The sequence below is a fragment of the Quercus suber genome, unplaced genomic scaffold (genome assembly GCF_002906115.3).
Source record: "Quercus suber isolate HL8 unplaced genomic scaffold, Cork oak 2.0 scaffold_320, whole genome shotgun sequence".
Taxonomy (NCBI): domain Eukaryota; kingdom Viridiplantae; phylum Streptophyta; class Magnoliopsida; order Fagales; family Fagaceae; genus Quercus; species Quercus suber.
This window is the reverse complement of record NW_027069774.1, coordinates 95,768-101,937: the sequence shown is the minus strand read 5'-3', so window position 1 is coordinate 101,937 and position 6,170 is coordinate 95,768. Positions and strand designations below refer to the sequence as shown.

At 33.3% G+C, this 6,170-nt stretch overlaps 1 long non-coding RNA gene across 1 annotated transcript; it reads left to right on the top strand.

Annotated features, from left to right (window-relative positions):
- Positions 1–4,166: 4,166 nt before the first annotated feature.
- LOC111998246 (uncharacterized) lies at positions 4,167–5,559 on the top strand. The gene is made up of 4 exons (XR_002881440.2): positions 4,167–4,279; positions 4,892–4,960; positions 5,131–5,210; positions 5,324–5,559. It is a non-coding gene; the product is annotated as an uncharacterized LOC111998246 (long non-coding RNA).
- The last annotated feature ends 611 nt before the right edge of the window (positions 5,560–6,170 follow it).

Genomic DNA, 6,170 nt, shown 5'->3' with positions numbered 1-6,170 from the left:
GCTTGTAGATGTTACGAACAATTGAATGTCAACTTCATGAGATATCATGGACCATATTTTTGTTGCTACTCCTATAATCCAACAAAATTGAGCATTGCTTTAACAGTTTATTTTGGTTGGAAGAAAAGACAAAAGAATAACAAAAAATTTAGTTAAATTCTTCTAATGGTTAGTTTTGCAAAAATGATTCAAGGAATTGTGTGTATAAAATAATTTTCCCCTTTGATCAAGTGAAGTATTCTATCTTAAAGTAATGTGTTGTGCATATGTGGGGAAACACGTCATTGAAATATATCATTTATTCCATTTTCTAGTATGGGACAAAAGCTTAGTTCTCTGATGAAATGCAGTTTCAAACTAACCTTTTAGGAATTAAGAATAGCCATAGTTTAAAATAGGTTCAAGTGCAAACCACAGAACTAAATTTTTAGAATATATACACGTAAACATTCTAAGATAATTTTTGTGATGCAAATTTTGAAATCTATAACAAAGGATCTGTCATAATGTCGCTCTAACTCATTTTCACTTGTTACTTTCATGAAGACGATGATGCTACGAACAGGGTGGATATGTGTACATAATAACTTTCAGCACAATAAAAGTAGCAACAAAATAAAAGCAACAAGGCTCCTGATCTGTCATATAGTTACTTTCACCACAATAAAAGCAGCAACAAAATAACTTTTCTAATGCCAATAAGCCTGGAGAGTCCAGATTTGGTTGCTTTTCAAGTGGCTGGTAATGATTCTAACTTATTAATGGTTTTGAAGTGGCTGGTAATCCAAGTTAGGAGGAACAAATTTAAATTTTTGTTCAACCTGTTATGCATTGAATATCTTATATAGACATACTCAATTATTGCAGCTATTTGATGCATGACTGCACTGCAACTTCTAATTGTCTTGGGATTTACGAAACGGATTTTCCTACTTTAGGCCCAAACTGTGTTCTGTTTATTGACATTGGTCATTGTGATACCCAGGTCTCTATTTCTCTAGAATAATGTCATCTTTTCTAAATCTTTAATCATTATGCATATATACAAATAGTTTGTAACTAACAAGTTGGAAAAAAAAATTGTTTTCTCTAAATAAATAAATATATTAGGAGTTGGGAAAATGAACATGCCAAGAAAGAATGAATGGGACATAGGACATTTTTGAAGCTTGTTGGTTTCTCTCATATGGTTTTTTGAAGTGGATTGTCTATGAACTTTGCTTACACTTATACTGCTCATTGAGCATGTATCCATATGAGTTATATTTACTTCAATTTTACGAAATTTCTTAGTTTAGCATCGTGGGTGCTTATTTTTTATTGATAGGTTGTATTGGCTGCCTATTATTGACAAAACTCAGCTTTTTGTTTTAGGTATACTGATAGAAGGAAATGTGTTGTGCATCACTTCAAGGTTGTATTCTTATAGATCCTCTACTGTGGGCTGCATATGAGGAGCTTTGTGTATTAGGTTTGTACAAAAAATACTTGCATGGTTTCAAGTTATTTACCTGCATTGTTTGTACATTGATGGTACCTGAACAAAACGAGTTTAATTTGATTGTTAATGATGAGGTGAAATCTGTCATTTTGGAAGCCGATGAAGAGGTTTATTTGGAAGCTTTAACCGGGCTTGTGTAGCTCTTCCTAGCAGGTTTGTTGCAAACTGACACTATGATTTTTATTTTTTATTTTTATTTATTTATAGGATCCATCTAAAACTATAATTCTAAAGTCACTGTTTTATTTCCTATGCTGTATGCACCTTGCTGCTTAGTGCTAGTATGTATTTTATACTAGATCAGTGACTGTTTAGATATAAAGTGTTTTAGTTTACTTTAGTTTGGATTTCAAATGAAAGGCCTAGGGAGACAGATTTTAATATGGTTGACAGGTGGACTGAATAATGGATTTAGGAAGAATGTAAGCATAAGTGCTACAATATAGTCTAACGTATTGGGTGTGTTAGGCTTGGAGTAGTGTCTTGTGCATTAAACTAGTGAACTGGACCTGATAGTAAAACAGTACTGTCCTAGGGTCTTGGATCATGATCATGACCAAAATGGTTCAGAAAATGTTAATAGTATTGATTAAAATCGTTAGAAACTAGCAATATTGGAGAGAGATAACACATTGAAAGTGATTTATGGCAGGTTCTTAGCAACCCGGAAAAGACACCCACACCACCAGCAAAAATCAATAATTGGCTAGAAAGGTTAACAAGAAGTTCATCCTATGGTTTTGTCATATGCGGGCAGGTTTTAAAGTACTACTTCAGCATCAGCAAAAGTCAACCCTAGCTTTAATGATTCTTTGTTAACGATATTTTTCTTGCTTCCTCAGGTCTTCCATTTCTTTATATTTTTCCCTCGGGGTCCGAGGGGAAAATATAAAGAAATGGAAGAGTTGCGGACGCAAGGGAATCTCGTCAACAAAGAATCATTAAATGTAAAGAGAATCTTGCCGCTGCTGAAGCAGAACTTTAAAACCTGTCTCCATATTACATTATTCATTTTGGTATGTGTCAATTCTTTTTGTCCTACCATGACAAAAATGAAAAATGAAAAATATAAATTTGTGGAATATTTTTTTCCATTAAATGGATAGGAACTGAAGGTACTCATCATCACCTAGTACACCTTTTTAGTTTGCTATCTTGACTTACTAATACATGAAAGCTATATTTATGTGTTCATATGTGGTCACCATCACATTTTGCTCTTGTATTACAAAAATTTATTTTTCATTTCTGAATGTCATAATTCTTTGGCGATTATTGTCTCAGCTGTGATGCTGGCCTGATTATTGTCTCAGCTGTGAAGGACAATCCATTGTTACAGCTGATAGGGGCATTGTGTAAGTGTTCTGAAAAGTGTAAGTGTTATTACTGCCTATAACCTCGACTCATCTGCTGATCAATCAGCCAGTAAATGCTATATTATTATATTTCATTCGACTATGGCTTATGATCTTTACACAACTCAGCTGAAATGTAGGAAAAATTACTGTTGATGATATGGGGAAATTGTTTGCAAACCAGCTAATATATGATATTGTGTGAGAAATTGTGTTTCTATTATTCTTCATAAAATCAATTCCAAGAGAACAAAATACTGTAATGTACATAGATAAAAATTGTTACAAGGAGTATGTTAAAAATGCCTGATTTTGCAAATAACTGGTGCATTATATGATTTGTATCTAATTTCTCTTCTTTAATTGTTTTTTAAATTTCTCTTGGTTTACTAATTTCTTTTAAACTCTTCTGGTCATAGAGCGCATTAATAAGTGTGATTTGGACATTCGGAGAGAGCTATTTAGTAGTATTCTGGTAAATTTAATATGTGTCAATCTGTCTTTTCCTTTTTCAATTTTCTTCTTTAGGATATCTTTATTAATTCCTACTCATCCATTAATCTCTTACATAGTTTTTGTTTAGATTATAAAATGCTACTAAGTATGAAAACTTCAATAGTGTAACCCAGTTTAAGTTGAATATCCTTTGTTTGTGTGGAAAAAATTATCAAATTATTAGAATTTTTATAATGTATTATGTGTGCAAACTTCCCAATAACTTCTTAGGACTAGGTGAATAGTTTTATCTATGCTAATATATTTTCAATGAGATTCTTTTTACCTGTTCTTTAGAGACCACTCTATCAGGTACATACCCTAGTTTCTTCAGGCAATGGGATCACACACACGAGCACATGCACTCACACACGATATATCCAATAGAAGTGCCTTTGTTTACTATAACTTGGATCATTTTCAAACTTTCTGCTGTTTCTATTTTATACAGCTTGCTGGTGGCACTGCGTCAATGCAACAGTTGAAGGAACGCCTTCAGAAAGACTTGCTAGATGTATATTGTTTATCCTTTTTTTTTTCCTCTCTCTCTTCCAACTCTTGCTTTCATACCTTGCTGGTTGGTACGCACTTTTTCAACAACTTAGTTGATCGGTTTCATCATGCAGTAAGCCTTGAGTATTAAATAACCACATTAGCGCAACTTATCACCAACAATTTTCATTGGAGCATTCAAACCTTCCAACTTACTCCCCCCCCCCCCCTAAAAAAAAAAAAAAATCTTATTTTCAATTATTTTATAAAAAAAAAAAATCACCACCAATATCACACCTTAGGCAAGTCATGGAGAATTTTGAGTTTACATGGAGATTTTTCATTTCTGAGATATCATCCTTAATTTGTAGGAATCTCCTGAAGCTGCTCGAGTTAAAGTATTGGCAAGTGGAAATGCAACAGAAAGGAGATTCAGGTCAGTGTATTGCAATACCTAATATTTTGGTATCTGATGCTCTGTCAAACAAATTTTTTCAAATGTGGTTCTTCCATGAGGACTACATGTGTTGCTTGAGTGCGAGTAGACACCCTTTTTACGCTGCGTAAAGGTGGCAACATTTTGACGGGTCTGACTCTATATATTTCACTAAGGTTGAAGCATGATTAGGGTGTGGGTTTGTAAGCTTGTAGATCTGAAATTTGTGATATGATTTTCTGTATAGAAGAAATGTATTAGCATTTTTTACAATGCCTTTTGACTAGGGGCCAGGGAAACCTCTATATAGACCACTTCCTGATACCTGAAAGGCTTGAATCTGACTAAATTTCTGCCATATTTATTCAAAATTTAATCAATTGTGATCTATCAATCATGGTACTTTCTGTCCACGTATTAAACTCTCCTGATGAAGGTCATAATTCTCAATTTTATGCACTGTAGCCTCTCACTTTTGTCTAATATACTGCTATAGTTGAACTCCTGCAACACGTCTTTGTTTCGTTGTTCTTTGCAAAATTCTTGTTTACATACAAAATTTATGCACTGTTGCTTCATCTAACTTATTGTTGGTGTTGAGAACTTTTGCAGTGTTTGGATAGGAGGGAGAATATTGGCTTCTCTTGGTTCATTTCAGCAGATGTGATTCTCCAAGTCTGAGTAAGCTTCCCCTTTTTGCCATAACTGTGCTTAGGAAGTGTTTAATTGTTAGAGACGCATTTTAACCACACTTATTTATTGGAACAAAAAAATAAAGTCAGGCTTACAAAATTAGAGTTGAACTTCTTATAGATTACTTAAATCGTTTTGTTTTTGTATGTGATTGACAGGTATGAAGAACATGGGGCTTCTTACATTCAAAGAAAATGCCCCTAAGATGCCATTTTCTCCATCCATGGGATTACCAGAGGTTTGTTACCTTTTCCATAGCTGAGTTAATGATTCCAGGGCATCCTTCTAAAGATTGTGTATCTTTTAGCATTTAAAGGCACTAATTTGAAATAGACTATGGCTTATGCTTAGGTATGGCTTCTGGATCCTTGTGTGAATCACACTAACATTTTCAGGCCTGTAAAAACTTCAAAGCCTGTGTCTAATATCTAAACAGATGACAATGTGTTAATTTAAACTGTACCATTGCTTCTTAATTTGCGGTGCCCCAATGTCTTTTTCAAAGGCAAGCTGCCCATGTAGTTAGTTTGATGTCCATTCATTGTGATCTAATGTGGAACTCGTCCAAAACATGTTGACTTCTCTAATGATTGGAGGTGTTACTTTCATTTAGCTATTTTATTTAATAGAAGTGAAATGTTTTGGCCGTTCTACCTGGAAGAAAATGCCGTTGATGACTTTGTGTAAAACAATGACATACGAGCGTGCTTGATATGATAATATTGTTCACACGTATCAGTGTAGTAAAACGAGAAACCACAAACAGCATTGGTTATATTATAATTGACATTGCACCAAAAATTCCTCATCCGAGTATCCTGCTAGTGAAATATCTGTCACTTATAATCTATTGTTGTAAGTATGTCGATGGTTAACAACATGGCCTACTATCTTCTTCAATAAAAAGTAACGACGTATTTGGTTTTGACAATTATTTTAACTAGTCACAAACCTGCGCGTTGCGCGTAATAATTTTTTAGATAAAATACTATTTTAGTCTCTAGACTTTATAAAGAGTTAAAAAAATATATAGTTTTATCATATTTTTCATAATCTTGTCTATAACATTTTTTCCATTATCATATATTTATTGATCAATGATTTGCATAACATAGACATTAAATAAGAGGTAAGACTATTCATTGTGCATGATAATTATGATTATATATATATAATTTCCCTAGTTAGAGTTTGATTA